Genomic DNA, 17,044 nt, shown 5'->3' on the forward strand with positions numbered 1-17,044 from the left:
AACTGGAGCTTCAAGATTCTATCAGATGAAAATTAACTATATAGTGTGATTTTGATTCAATAATTGTTCAAAATTAACTTGTACAGGTAGAGTAAATATAAATCTATATTGCAAAATCCCATTAAAGAGAAGACACACCATTAAAGTTCATGATAGGGCCTTGTTATTTGTATGAATATTTTCATAGCCTGATCTACAAACACCTTTTTAAGGGTCACTCAAGAGCCATAAACATAACCAGATATGGATAAGTTTTAACAGGATTTATATAGCTAGAGAATTGATAAAAAGAAATTTCCAAAGTTTTGTCTGTACAGTAATTTATATCAGTCTTCCCCCTCTGTCATCATAACATGAGAAATGGAGAAGTTTGGTATTAGGACAAAATCTTTAAAAATATCAGATCTAGGTCAGTTAGAAATATTCTAATGTTAAAGCAGAATTTAAAATAAACTAGATAGGTCAATAAAAATAACTTTTAAAATAGCATATTTTAAACACTGATCTTCAAATTATCCCTGATATGGTGCAACACTGAAACTTGGCCCAAATATATTTTAAAAGACAAGCCTTTTCTATACAGATCTTGGCAGAGTAATAACCTAGTGTGTTTTATATTTTGTACTGTATGAGACATAAAGCATAGGAAAAAAGTGATCCCCTTGCGACAGAATGTACCCCTATATTCACATGCCTACACACTACTGTAATAATTGTTGTACAAGGCATGTCTTGTAAGGTATCATTTGAAAACTCATAATTTGCTGGTGAATATTGACCTGATAAAATATGTGTGGCAACATTGTATGTGAAGTTATAAGATTCCACTGTATGGCGTTATTAATACGTATTCCAAACTGAGGTTGACAAATAGGTCTGTCTCAAAAATACTTAATTTGCATTTATATAGTAAACAGAGTCTTCAAGCAGGAAGGGAAACAAAGGAAGCTCAAACAGGTGAGAAAAAAGCAGCAGGGAACATCCTTCCCCCTGGACATTTTGTCTCCAGGTACCCAGCTGGAAATGTTTTTTCAAGTGGGGGACTGGCATCATAAAAAGGAGGGACAAACACTCCATGGCACCCCTCTCGCTCTCCCTGTCCATTGCATTCAAAGCACCCGAAGTACCAAAGGAAGCAAAAGTTGTATTCTGGGAGAAGGGGTCCTGACCTAAGAAGTCTGGTCAGTAAGACTGCTGAAAGCATGTGGTGAGAAAATTTTGCTTTGAATTTAACATAGCTTGTTAAGTTAGGCATCAGTTGTGTTTTACTTTTATTTCTCTTGTAACCATTTCTGACTTTTATGTCTCATAACTTGTACTCACTTAAAATCCTTCTCTTTGTAGTTAATAAACTGGTTTAATTGTTATATCTAATCCAGACTGTTTAAACTGAAGTGTTTGGAAAACTCCATTTGGGGTGGTGACTTGCGTGCATATTATTTCCATTAAAGAAATAACGGATTTCATTTAAACTTGTATTATCCAGGAGAGAGCTGGGCAGTACAAGACATACATTTCTGGGGGGAAATTTAAGACCGGGAGTGTGTTGGGGTCACCCTGCATTACAACAAAGGCTAGTGAGAGCCAGAGTGTAATTCAAGTGTGGCTGGCATGCTGCAGTTACACACAGACACTCAGGAAGTGACTTGCATGCCGGAAGGCTGTTTGTGAGTAGCACAGATTGGAACTGCTCCAGCAAGGCATCATAAAGCACCAAAGATTGCAGAGCAAGGGTGGCACAGCTGCTCATTAGTCTACACTGTAGTAGAGTATGTCACAAATTCCACACGGCATTCTTTCATATTCTGATCAAAGACAAGTCAAATACTGATTGTGAGAAAATTAGTGAATTCACTGGAGTTCAGCAATTAAACTTGGGTTGTCGTGTCACTGAACCTGGATTGTTCTGTGAGAACAAATTCTGATGAGTATTTTCATTTTAACTTAGCTTCTTTTTTTACTTAGTTGATGCTTGCTCGCTAATGGATAAAGATCAGGCACAAATTATGAAAGCTGTTTGAATTGCATTTGACTATTTGATCAAAATTAGATGTGTAGAGAAAAAAGTATAAAAAGAAGCACTTTATTACACAACTTCTAAAAACGTCTTCAACATACGAATTTTACACCAAAACAGAACTAGTCCATTCATGAAAGGTGGAGAGGTTAACACATCCCACAGACATGAACGGTTACTCAAAGTCCTTTTTTCCACCTCAAGAGCACTTTGGAAGCCTTTGGAAAAGCAATTAAGTTATCTACAGATAGAAATTTCTTGGTCTTCTTCCTATCCTAAGGAGCCCAAAACAGCAAAAGGTTGTGAGAGATATAAAATGCCATCCATATTCATATTGGAGATTAGGAAGCTGATTTAGACCACTGATGCTATTGGTTAAAAAACCTCAGAGTTCTTGGAATCAAGAAATTAACCACTTGCGAAAGTCAGGCCTGGATCCACAAAGGGACTTTTAGGTACCTAGAAAATCACTGGAATCTACAAACCCTGGGTTAGGCCCCTAGACTCCCTACACAATAGATGAGGAAACATAGGTGGGATCCACAAAAGCCCCAGCACTCTAGGTCGGAAGTGACCTAAGCTAGCCAAAGGGAGATACCTTTCCTTATAATCTTTAAACCAATGGTCAGAGTACTCACCCTGATTCAATTCCCCCCCTCTGCCTGAGAAGATATTTGAAAAGGTGTCTCTCACCCCTCCTCCAGGTGCCTCACTAAGGCAGCTAGGTGCATGCCCAGAGGCAGAAACTTGGGTGCCTATGTAACTTTTACAGTGAAAATGTTGGCAACAACTGAGCCTAGGCACCCAAAGAGTTAGGCAGCAGCCAAGTGCGGGTTTTGTGCATCACAGTAATACCTAAATCTGGGGTGTAGGCCCCTAAATCCTTTTGTAAATATGTCATGGGGACTACAAATTTATTTTGTAAACAAAGTTAATACTGAGAACTGATGGCTGTGACAAAGATATTCCCTCTCCATGCACTTATGTCGAAAAGATTTTTTAAACTATAAGATATTCAGGGAAAGGGCTTTGTCTTCCTTTATGTCTACACAGCATCTAGAACCTTTAGAATGCTTTTATAATTATTTATTATTTAAATTACAATGAAGGCCTAGTGGTCACACACCATGCATAGCTTACTACATTTCACATATTATGAAAGACACCATACTTTTCTAAGCTTTAATCCCCACAAGACCTGTCACTGAGATTCTGCCCACGTTTATCTCCTACCAAAATCAATGACTGTTGGCACACACGTGAAGGCAAAATTGGCTCCAACTAATCTTACCAAGTATGCAGAGCAGCTGTGTTATACATGACATTTAATAGTGGAAAAAGAAGAATTGGCAAATACAATTCATTTGGCTTTCCAGAACAGAATAGACAAAGTCCATCAGAAGAGGTTTTGAAGGAAACTAAGTAGTCAACGGAAGCAAAGTTCTGTCATGGATTAGAAAGAAACTGGTTGAAAGACAGGTAACAGATTAGGAGTCACCTTCCAGCACAGTAAATGGTTAACAGTGGAATGACCCAATGATCCATACAAGGACCAACACTGTTAAATAAAACTTGTTAATGACCTTGATGAAGTCATAGTTTGTTCCCACTTACCTTGATACTATTCCTTTATGCATGTCCCTGATAATTATACACTATTTCTTTCAGTTAAACAGCCATTCTTTAGAAGAAAAAAAGGTTTGAGTTTATAGTGTTTTCAATCTAAATAAAAACAAATCATCTCCTGTCATGATATAATATTTTTACATTTAGTCTATACTGTCAAACACAGAAGATTGAAATAACAAAGCCATTACATTAAAAAGATTTCTGTTTTCAGCCAGTTCCAAGATTATCCTTTAACAAACATTCTACTGTGCTAGACAACAAATCTTATTACTGACTTAAACATCAGTCAATACTTGATTGCTATCCTGCTAAAAATTCATAAACAAAGTTTACAGTATGCATACATATTTCTCCTTGTCAGGAACCACATGTATTTTTGTTTCTAGTCTCCTAATTTATTCTGGCACTAGAAAAACTGTAAATTGTATAAATAAATTGACACTTTTTTGTCCTGGCGGTGCAGAGGTTAGCAGTATAAAGAGGTATTCACTCAAAGGCTGCAAACATCTGACTAAACAAAAACAAAAAGCACAAATCATGAGTGCATATTGTAGCCAGTGAACACTACTGTCTGATGCTTTAAGCCTGTTTTCCTGGTTTATACTCTTAATGTGTTAAGATCATTTAAGCATCTAAATGTTTCTCTCGACAAGTGTTATTAGCCTGGCTATTTTACTACAGGAGGTCTGTGATGCACTGCTTGTGCAATGCTGTTTTAGGAACGTTGTTACTGTCTCAATAAACAGAAGCCTCTGCTGTCACAGGTCATTTCAAAGACTCGCAAAGCAGTTCATGTTCTCACATCTTTTATTTTGACAATTGCATTGGATTAAGAGGTTGGATTATTTGGCAATAAAGTCAAATGAGCTATTCTGAATGCTGGCTTTGTCAAAGCAAAGTGTGCCAAGGTCCTTCCAACAGATGGGACTTGAAAAAAATCACATGACCTAAATGTGAAATAGAACACAAACTTGTGAAACCTGAAAACATAAAGATGAAATAAAGACAAATAGTTTCCAGTACTGATTAGGGCACATGAAGAGTTCCCACTGACCTAACTGGGAGCTGCTCACTTGCAGCAGAATTCACTATTGGTCCCCAGATAAAAAAGGTTTATCTACTGCAGTTGATGCCCAACACCTATTAGCCCAAGAGCTACATCTTCTTGCCAAGGTTAAAAGTACTAGTGCCACCACTCCTTTTCAGGCCAGAGCCTTGCAGTTTAAATGGCACCTTTATGTGCTGATTGTTGTTGCAATTCTATATTGTACTCATAATAATCAACTTTCTATTTAATACAGTTTTATTACCTAGCTGAATAACAGAAAACAAAATTTGTTGTATATAATTATTCAGTGGCAGGTTTCAGAGTAACAGCCGTGTTAGTCTGTATTCGCAAAAAGAAAAGGAGGACTTGTGGCACCTTTAGTCTCTAAGGTGCCACAAGTACTCCTTTTCTTTTTATGATTATTCAGTGAATTTCACAAGTAGTCATCAAATGATATATTCACTAAATATCCTTTGACTAATTAAGGAGTCAGTCTAATACTGCATAGGAGTATATGTCAACCGAATTATTCAATAATTACCAGTGAACTTTTAAAAATATAGTCACTTATTATTGTACCAGCTCTACTTACTACCTCTTTCTTCCTTTCTGTCATAACTTCGTTCCATTACGAACTTCACTTTTTCCTTTTCGGAGAGAGATCCAGGAAAGTGGGGATTTTTCCAAGTACCGTAAATATATTCAAAACTACTGTATATTTACTAAAATAAGTAACCATAAACCAGGGGACTCAAAGAGCACTAACACTGTTGGCCAAACGTACTGTAAATATAGTTTCAGTACATGTTAAATATACAGATAACTTACATTATCTCTCATATTTCAAAGTTCCACAATCAGCTTACACAAGAGAAGCTCAAAGTCCCCCAGGATACTAGAAGGATAATAAAACCAATTCAATATGGGGGTGGGAGGTTGGGGACTCTACTTCTATTATTATATTGAAAGGGAATCTTAGTTAGGAGACAGCACTGTCTATTTGCATTTTTTTTAGAGAGAGGTGGCAACCTTCCTTCATCAAAAAGCGGAACACCTTTCTAATTCATGAACTTCAAAAGAAACAAGTTGGCACAATGACAGGCTATTTACAAAGGTACTTTGAAATGCTGAAGGTACTCTTCATGATAACTAAGTAACTGCTAATAGACCAGTAAAATCTAATAATACTTTACTTTTATACAGTGACTTTCAGCAAGGTTCTCAAAAGACCTTTGACAACACTTATCAGGTTTCTCAACACCTCTGTGAGGTATCATTTCCCCCATTTTAAAGATAAGGACACTGAGGCAAAGCAGTAATAACTTGCTCATGGCTACAAGGCAAGTCCGAGCCAAGAACAGAATCCAGAATGTCTGAATACTAATCTTTAACCATCTCTGCTACAGCAGTTACTTACATACTCTATGACAGTGGTTCCCAAACTTATTACACTGCTTGTGCAGGGAAAGCCCCTGGCGGGCTGGGCCGGTTTCTTTACCTGCCACGTCCGCCGGTTTGGCCGATCGCGGCTCCCAGTGGCCGCGGTTCGCTACTCCAGGCCAATGGGAGCTTCTGGAAGTGGCGCGGGCCAAGGGACGTACTGGCCGCCGCTTCCAGCAGCTCCCATTGGCCTGGAGCAGCGAACCGTGGCCGCTGGGAGCTGCGATCGGCTGAACCTGTGGACGCGGCAGGTAAAGAAACCGGTCCGGCCCGCCAGGGGCTTTCTCTGCACAAGCGGCCGAACAAGTTTGGGAACCACTGCTCTAGGATAGTGTAGTAAATAAATTCTCACAAATTATCCTGTTGGGTGAGGGAGGGAAGGAAGAAAAAGAATTCCCACTTGTCATCTAATGTGCTTTACAGATTGTTAATTAGCATGTGGAAATAAACTGAGTCAGCCGACAGGGTGCATCAAAAGCATCTTATGCTCTCTTGGTCCTGCCTTACTCAAAAAGGGCGCACACATTAAGCGTTAGCTGAAACTTCCAAGCAATTTTCAAGAGGACCAAAAGTAAATAAGCAAGACTCAGTGCCACTGATATCATTAGGTATCAATTTGATCTCTGGGAGATGTATCAATTAAGCATAAACTGGTACTTTATTTTAGGAATTTTAGTAGGTAGACTATTGATACTGATGCAGGTGATTCTACCAGATCCATGTAGGTAATGTTTGATCATATGTGAGAAACTTGTCTGGCCAAATCATTATACAGTAGGGGCAGATACATTTTACTAAGAATAAAATACTGCTTAGTAAAAGAGAGGGGGGAAAAGAATAAATCCTGCTACTTCCATATGTTGAGACCCAGCACGTTGTGTATCTAAATTGTAATCTTTCCAAGCTTCCTGGGGCATGTGCTGTACCTTCCTTTAAATTCTATATAGCATCAACAATATTACCAGCATTCAAATAATAAATAAAAATGTAAACCTACATTAATATGAAACACAATTATCTGTTCATTGACTAACAGTTTAGTACAATTTTCAGATTTTGTTAGCTTGTAATGTACAGTAAATTGAAAGAAGCCAATTTGACCTGTTTCATATATTTAAGGTAATGAACTTTTGCTTTGATTCACTGTTGCAAATAGCTCATTTTTAATCTCTAACACTTAATGTGATCAGTTCTTCCACAGTGCTATATAATCTTTCCCATATTTAAGAAAGAGGTCTACAAAGAGAAGCTGTATTAATTTCAAAGTGTCATTTTGTTTTACAAAGGTTTTGACATTTACATAAGGTTCACACAGTGCCAGGGACTGTACACAAAATCTTCTGCTGCATGAATGCTGGTTTAATCATCAAAGTAATGCTAACATTGTAAAGTTATGCATTCATTTAAATATTAGTGTTTCTTCTGATCATACAACCAGCACTAAAGTGACGGGAAAATATCTAGAATTTCCTTGAGAGGTGTGGAGCATGTAAAATTTTAAGTCAGCTTCCATCCTGCCAAATTCAATAGGCCAAATTCAGAGGTGAACTGTAAGTTACTGACTGATAAGTGAGAATAGGCAAGCCTGAACTGCTGTAATTTACACAAGGAGGGTAAGATCTATAGTTGTAAAAGAAATTAACAAGGGGTGTAATGTGTCTGTTAAAGTAGGACCCTCTCTGTGTAAATTACACTCAGACACTTTTGCACCCACAAACACCCTTCATATGGGAATGAGCCACCTCTATCAAAAACAAGTGTTTACATTTTCCTTGAGGATGAATGTTCAAATGACTACAAATTAAATAAGATGAAGAGGGCCAACAACATTGTTTCATTTGATAGACTGATTTAAATCAAGGCTATTGAAATTGCAATTTTAATCACCAAGTGGAAAGCCTCGATAAATCATCAACTGGAAATGGAAAAGTGGATTAAACTTATTTTCTAAAGAAAGACGCACTCTCATTGGTTGATCTGACCATTAAAACATATTGATTTACAGCTAAACAGAACCTTTACACTAGATTTGGTCCATCTTTTTGCTACCTAGGAGGGTACACTATAACTATATATATTTATTTAAGCAATTATATAGTTTAATATTTTCAGATTCTTATTAATACATACATTTTTAGTATGTTAGAAAATGGCAAATGATATATTGCCTATTTACTAGTTAATTAACATTTTGATCATGATTTGCATCAAGCTGCATTAGGATGGTAACTGGAATTTAATTAAACACACAAAACAGCATATAAGATTATTTTGATTAAACAAACTAACCTTAAATATTTTGGATACATAAACATCAGTTTTTTTTCCATGTGCTGGAGAGTAAGTTTCCATGCTGGGTGGGGTTATAAATATTCATAATTTGAGAACTGAGTCAAATCAGAGCTCCATTAGGGCGAAGCCAAAAAAACAGGAGTATGAAACCACCCAGGTTGGCTCAGTGGATGATCCTAATGAGATACCTGGTGGTGTTTCCTGGAATTAGAGTCTGGGCCCCTATGATGACATCAGAGTCTTGTACCCACCGGCACAAGGTCAAACTCTACTGTCTATTGTGCCATATTCACAAAGCTTGACCTCAAAAGTTAAATGTTTTCCCCCCTGATTCTTTCTTTACATAGAAAAGAAGCCTTGAACTCAAAGTTTTGATAGATGCTCATGGATTCAGCATATTTATTTTTTATTTAAAATGTTTAAGAAATAATAATAATAATATTAGGCCCTAGCATATTTTAAAGAGGTGTATTTTTAAAAAGAAAAAATAATTTAACAAATTAAAATAATCTGATTTAATAAAAAAAATCTGATCTTTATGATTTTTTCAAAAAAATATCGATTTTTATTCACCGTCACATTAATTTAATGCACCAAGGAAAGAATGATAAATTTCATGGCAGAGAATGTTCATTACTTATCTTTTAAAAATTATTGTAACACCATATTTTTCATTACTACAGGTAAAACATTTCAAAATGTTAAATGATTCATGAACAATGAAAACCAATGACAATTATGTTCACCATTTTTAGCCCCAATCCTGCTTGGAGCTTGGTGTGGGCACAACTGTCAGTCCACATGGAGTTCAGTGAAAGATGGGGAACTTAATTAGCAGCTGCCTAAGAAAACAAAGTTTTCTTCCTCCTCTGGATTTTTTTCTGTATATGGTATATTTGGCAGATGCACAAATCTTGAGAAAATAAAAGCAAGTATGAAAAATCTAAAATACATCGTATCATCCAGTAATGTGATGGATACAATCCAAGGAGCAAAGAAGACAGTTTGTATCAAGTGAAAATGCATTGATTCAAGATAATTCTGTATACTTCAGACAATAAATTTATCTGAGTGTAAGTCCTCTTAACACATAAAGTGTAAGTCCTCTTAACACATAAAGAGCAATAGTGTAAGTCCTCTTAACATCTGAGTGTAAGTCCTCTTAACACATAAAGAGCAATAGTGTAAGTAGCCCACACATTGCAGTCACCTAAGAGTTGAAAAAGAGGCTGCTAAGCTTTCTGATTTCACAGTGGAAAGCACTGTTAAAATGGTATACACCTAACAAAGAGCAAGGATATTTCCTTGTCTTGCCAAATTTACAAACTTTTCACAGAAATATTTTTGACATAGTAGTATTGTCCTTGGTGCTACTGGGATTGTAAAATCCCAATTTTTGTTTTGTTTTGCTGGTTGGTAGACCATCTGTTAACAACAGAGAGGTAGATGCCAACAGTCTGAATGGAAAAAACAGTTCATGTATTTCTTTCCTGTTCTGCATAACTTATCATCCACGGTTAGTAAATAGTGAAGATGTACATAAAATCCCATACAAACTAAACTATACAAGCAAAGTGTTTTAACAAATACTTTGGAAACTATCCCTATACTTAAAGATACTCCTATATACAAAAAATACTTCAACTGTGAAACAAGAAATGGGAACTGTCCACAAAGGTATTTTTATCATGGCTATTTTTAAATGTACTGAAGATGCCCTACTTAACTGGAAGGCATAATTCTCTTTTCTGGTGAAATAATGAGCCTGCAGCCAAAGATCCTTTGAACTGGTACAATACCTTGTATTCATGCGGTCTTGTAACAGTATTTTAATCAGCTCTATCTTAGTCAGATACATTAATTTTCAGAAGCTAGTTTTAAATTACCCTAGAGGAATGCCAGACTTAACCAGTCTGAAGGCACAAATATCCAACACCAGAAGTGATCAAATAAATTTTATAACAAATTATGTAAGACCTGATTCTGATTTCACTTACACCAGATTTCCATTTGTTTAACTCCACTCCAATGGAGTTACTCCTGATTTATACTGTGATCAAAACTATGTCTTTAGTGATACAAAATCTGTACCTGAATATTACGACTAATAAAATTGTCCAAAAAAAGAAAAATAATGAACATTTTGGTTACATAAAATTAAGATAACTCAGGAAATCAGATAAATGCAATGAAAAGTTTTTAAAGGGAGCATGCATGGGAAGTAAATGAACGAATCTTGTAAAAAGATTTCAGCAGCTACAGCCATCTGATGAAGCCAGAGCTCAACAGCTATCAAATCATCTACTGCTCTTTTTTTTGGCATCTTATTTTATCACCTCCAGAGATTACATTATTTAATAAACACCATCAGAAGTGGAATAATCTATTTAATAAGAGTATTGAATCAATAGCGCCACAACATTTTCATCCCTGAGGCTTCAAAATCTGAGAAAATTAAACACAAGCAGCACAATTATCTCATCAGGTATTCAACTTCCAGTTATTGTCAGCATTCCTTTTCAAATAGCTCACTAGCAGAGATGCTGAAAAACAAAATTAATTATGCAGACATGTCAACTATTAACATAATTCACACTGAACAGTCAAGCTGAAGTGATTGTCACAATGCAAGGACATGCACTATGGGAAAGTATTAAAAACCCCAAAGATATTTTTGTATAACACAGTTAAACAGTTGCTTCTGCTGTGGATATATAAACATGTATTTTTTTTATTTGTTACTTTTTGACAATAAATTTTTTTCACTGATTCCAGAAACACAACACATCCACCATTTGAATTCAAAGTATATTTACTTTTTAATAAAACTCAGACATATAGATCCAGATGGTTCTAATCCAGAATTCAAGATTATGAGGAAAAATATCATAAACAACAATATTTATTAAGCACTTTTCACTTATAGATCTCAGAATGCTTCATGAAAGAAGGAATCATTATCTTGAATTTACAGATGGCGAAACTGAGTCACAGAGAGGTTATATGGCTTGACGGCGTGTCAAAGGACAGAGAGAAAGGCAATGACAAAATTGGAAATATAAACTAGGTCTCCTACAACAGTTTTATCCAGTGGTCAGGTCCAATGTCCTATCCACTGGACCACATTGCCTCCAGATTAAGTTAGTTGGGTAAAAAAACTTCTCCTATGTCAGTTTAGTCTAACTTTAATACAGTCTTAAAGATGTTGTTAAGAAAGAAGTCAGATGCATAAAGTTATGTATAACTTTCTCTCCTGCATCTCTTCCTCCTCCTTTGTCTACATTATGTTCCATTTAGGCCCAGGTCTTGCAAATACTGACAAACAGACATAATTTTAAGTGTGTGAGTAGTTTCATTGGTTGGGACGAGGGATGCCATAGTCCTGCAAAAACAAACAAACAAACAAACAAACAAACAAACAAAAAAAAAAAAAACCCCAACAACAACCCATGCCTGTGCTTAACTTGATGCACTGTGAGTAGTCCATATGCAATTCTTAGCAGAATCATGGCCTCAGATTAGACTCCTCAGACATGGGCCCTTATCTTCATATATAGTTAGGTGTGCATGGCACTTTAGAAGACATTATAAAAGATGTTTGTGCATAACAGATAAGAACTCTTTAAGGGACACTCTCAACTCATTTTTTAATTGGCTAATTTTTTAAAATCAGTTTTTGACAGAAACTTCATTTAATAGTTTTTGTCTTTTCTGATCCCCTACTGGTATTTAGGAGGGTAATTTGAAGGGGCATCTAAAAGCAATACTACCAAACACACTCAAGTTTGCCCCTTCTTACTTACTCTCTGATAAGATGGAAACATCTGCAATTTTTTTTCAAGTGTCCTGTACCAAACTTAATGGGGAATAAATTTTAAAAATATCGTAAGAAGTGACAGCGTCCTCCGCTGAAAATGAAATCACAAACCAGAGCAAAGTCTAAACAACAGTTTTTAGTACAAAGGCTACTGTTAGTTTTACCATGGGATTAGCAGCAGTGGGAAGACTTTAAACTTTGTTTAAAGGATAACAACAGTAGCTGCAACGGGTCTGAAAACTGCACGTTCAGAAGTCGTCAGGAATTAAACTCTCAACTGTAATGTTTCAAAGTCCACTTTTTCCTTTATTAAATGTAAAATGTTCTATAGCTACTTTGTAACCTGAAGCAAGAGTCACAAACGAAGCAGCAACTATATGTGATTCAATTAGTCACAGATTAGATGAGGTTTCGAAGGGTGATACACTTGGTAACTTTTTTACTCACATTAAAATACAAATGAAAAGCACTGAATTTAGCTGTAGTCAGAATTTAAGATTTTAGAACATTTTAAATTGTACTGGTTACTAAAATCACAGTGACAAATTCATTAACTCCTGGGTGAGCAGAAAACTTCTCTGTACAAGTGTTATCAGTTTCTGCAGAATCCAAGTGTTCATTGAATAAAATAAAAATAAAATAAAGTTTCCAGACCGTATAACTGTGAACATAAACTTCTAAATGTGAACCAAGTATAAACTAATGCAGTGATGCCTTCCTAACTCTACAGATGGACATCTCTAGCTCCAGAGTAAAAAGGGGACAGCTAATGTTATGATGGGTGGGCAGGACGGTTCCAACACTGCTAATGATTGAGGAGGCAGCGTTTATGTACAATGGGGACTGCCACCTCCAAAACCTTAGGCAAAGGCACTAGTGGGGGGGGCAATAATCCCAGACGAGGGATCTGCTGAATTGGTGTCAGCAAAGCCTCCTCCCCCCCAACCCTTCTGCTTTGTAGGGCCTCCTTATACAAGCATTCTCTGCTGTGCTGGCAGACAGGGGACCCACTGTTTCTCTCCTTCACTCTATCCAACATCCCCCTGATCCTCAGCCTGATGCTCCCTGGTTTTGAGCAGAATGAAGTCCAACAGAATGGCCCCAGATGCCTGTCACCATAGCAGCAGGCTTTGTTAATAAGCCAAGGGTCCTCCTGCCACTCCAGCAGAGGACACTGTGCGTCTGACCAGCATAAATTGAATGGGGAGGAGGCAGGTTGTGTGGGAGGTCCAGCTTTAACTGGAGAAGCAGAGTGCTTCCAGAGAAAGACTAGCAGGGATGTATTTGACCTGCATGAGACAGGGAAGGAACCTGCATGGAGCATAATAAAAAGCAAACATTTCCCCCCTTGAACCTGCAACCGGTGTCCAGTGGCAGCGCTACAGGAGGCAAAGCGTCCCCTGACCTATTATACCTGCCACCTATGATGCTAGGTACATTTTTCAAGCCCTGTGCAACCTCGCCCATCAGAATGGGAGATGGCATGAAAACAAACTGCTGTGATGCAAAAGCTCATTTAAGCTAATAGCAGTAGCTATTAATTTGAGCCAACACCCTTATAATTTATTATGATGCGCCAAACATCACAGCATGATTTATAAGGATGCTAATGCTATAAAAATTTGCTAACCATTCTCAGTAGCTTAATTTTGAAATTAACACACTGCCCTTTCAAGAACATAAGAACGGCCCTACTGGGTCAGACCAAAGGCCATCTAGCCCAGTATCCTGTCTTCCGACAGTGGCCAATGCCAAGTGCCCCAGAGGGAATGAATAGAACAGGTCATCATCAAGTGATCCGACCTTGGTCACCTTTTTTGCGTATGTCTACACTAGAATTAAAGACCTGCGGCATGGCCATGGCTGGCCCAGGTCAGCTGACTCTGGCTTGGGCTGCAGAGTTAAAGATCGCTGTGTAGATGTCCGGGCTTGGGCTGGAGTCTGGGCTCTGAGACCCCTGCTCCCTACCTCATTGGATCCCAGAGCCCAACACAGCAATTTTACATCCTTGCAGCCTGACCCCGAGTCAGCTGACCCAGGCCAGCCACAGGTGTTTAACTACTGAGTAGACGTACTCTTTTTGGGTAGTCTCAGTCTTGTCCCCAATGGATATGGATTATCCTTCCCCCAGACCTGAAAATGCCCATCACAATGACGTGTCTTTTGACAGTTTCTGTGGAGTAGCCAAGCCTGAAGACCCTGGGGACCGAACTACTCCCTGCCACCTGGAAAAGGTGACCCCTCTACCTCAAGGCTGAGGCAGTCTGACAAGGCAATGATGGGGTGGCACACACTGCAACTACTCCTACTGTAACTGTTCTGATGATAAAAAGACTTCAGGCTCCAGAGACATCAGGCCAACACCTCTCATTTTAAGTATCATTAGTGCTAGATTGTTTTAAGGGAGGATAATTTTGGGGAGAGGAGCGTCTTTACATGATGCCAAATTTTCAGCATATTTCAGATTTATCTCTGTCATTTAGCAGTGCTGTTCCCTCTCTGCGTTATGCTGGCAGCCCCAGTTTAAAAAGATGATAACTGGGAGTCAGCAGCAGCGCAAGATAGTGAGAAAGAAAATTACAAATGAGTTGCCAGATTTTTTTCTCCCCTAAAATAGCATTTGCTGGTAAATATCCGTAGAAACCAGAAAGCTGTGATTGCAAATGTCTACTTTCCCAAGGGCATTAATAAAAACACATCACATGCTAGCACCAGCCCCTCCCATCACAACACCACTACCACATAGATTTATAAGGCAAAAAGTCAGTCCTGTTTGTAGCCTAGCAACAAAAGCTGTAGTCTGTGTTAAATGGATAGGGCCTGCTGCTGAGACGGGCTCCTCAATACAGCAGCCATCTTTGGTGTGTAACTTGGAGGGAGATTTCATCATTCTGCACTGAAGCCACTTCCAGATGTTAGAGGTTTGCAGCAGCAGCAGCAGCAGCCAGCTCGGCAGCGTGCTTTCAATTTACAACCCCTCCTCTGATCCCTGCCGCCCCTGAACCACGGGCACATGGGCATTCACCACACATTTCTCCCCTGTTTTTTCAAAGAGCTTCTTTGTTAAGGAACAGTTATTTCAAACTCTTCATTTCATCCCCAAAGGCAACTATGATTGCCTCTTCCGGAGGGTTAATGCGTTTTCTTCCCCTTATCTATGTCAACAGGAAACTGAAGCAAGGGTTATTTCTCTTTATCTAGACACTCAGGTGGCCCTCATCATGGTACTTTTCCCCATTATAACGCATCTTTTCCGGAAAGGATTGAAACTGAGGATCTTTATTGTGCCTAGGTATAAATCTGTGTCCCCCCCCCCCCTTAATGCCCTCATCTTGATTATACATCCCTCCCCAAGCCGGGTGCATTAGTCGAGTCTGTATAGGTGGGATGTACACGAGGAGCAATAGATCCAGCACAGAGGAACCCACTGGTCCCCCTGGGCATGCTACTAGCCAACCCTGGAGGGTACGGGCCAAACACGGACCCCCCCCCCCCGCTCACTCTGCAATGTCATGCCTGTTTATTAATTGGAGGGGGGGTTCCACTCTGGAGGGAGGTTGCTGCATTAGGGGTGACCCCCAGGCCTCCCTCTTGCTTGGAGGGGAGGGACTCTGCATTTGGACTTACCCCCCCCTTCCACCCGGGAAGCTGCCACCCAGTCACCGGTCTTTTGGGGATGCGATTGCCCGGGAAGGGGCTCGCTGCAGTGGGGGCTGCCCGGCAGAGGAGCCCCCAGTCCGCCGCGCGTGGAGGGGGCTGCGGCAGGAAGCTTAACCCGCTCGCCCGCCCCCGGGAGGCTGCCCCAGCGCCCCGGGGATGGGGAGGGCAGGTGGCGTTAACCCTTGCGGGGTTCCCGCTGTCGCGTACTCACCGCGCCCGCCGCTCCGCACAGCCCGCCGCCGGAAGAGAGTCAGCCAGTGCCGGGCAGGCGGGAGCGGGAGGCGGGCGCCCAGCCCGGCGAGGGGAGGAGACGAGACGAGCGGGGGAGGGGGCAGGCCCCAGTGGAGACGGGGGCGGGGGGCAGCAAGGCCGGAGCAGTGGGGCAGGAACGGGGAGGGGGAAGCGGATGGCGGGGAAAAGCTGGGCGGGGCAGGCAGCCGGGTGGGTGGGGGAAATCATTGGTATTAGCCGTAGCTTGTTATATCTGTTCTGTAATGAGGCCCCTCGGCAGCCCCGGGGGGGGGGGGGCACTGCCCTTCCCCCGTTCCCTGCGCCGCCCCAAACCCAGTGAGAGGTTGGCTAAGCACAGTCCCTGCTCCGCTCCCCGCCCGCGGGGCTGGAACAATGGGTAGAGCCGGGGTGCTGGGAGCCAGTGACCCGAACTGTCAACCCTGTGGATGATGTAAAACACGTCAAGCCGGGGGGTGCGGCGGCACCCTCAGCATCCCTCGGTCCAGCACCTACCCTGCCCGCCCATCCCCGTGAGGGCTGAGGTGCCTGTAGGGTGCCCGGGTCCGAGAAGTGCCCCATTACAATCATCTTTCCACAATTAAAGTTTTGCAATTTTGAAGGTGTCATTTCAAAATCTGACACTTGCCTCCAAAGCAACGCTGGCCTGGGAGACCTGGAACAGCCAGAAACCTCGCTAGTTTGTTGTTATTATTTTTTTTAATACATGCAATTATCTGTAATTAAAATGAACAAGGTAAATTCAAAATTATATTTGTAGGCCTTCAGGTACTTGAAGCTGTGCTAAACAAAACATTAATTTTCGTTAAACATTCAAACAACAGATTAATTTTCAACTGATTTAGATGACAGGTTTCAGAGTAACAGCCGTGTTAGTCTGTATTCGCAAAAA

This window comes from Eretmochelys imbricata, chromosome 8, assembly GCF_965152235.1.
Source record: "Eretmochelys imbricata isolate rEreImb1 chromosome 8, rEreImb1.hap1, whole genome shotgun sequence".
NCBI lineage: Eukaryota > Metazoa > Chordata > Testudines > Cheloniidae > Eretmochelys > Eretmochelys imbricata.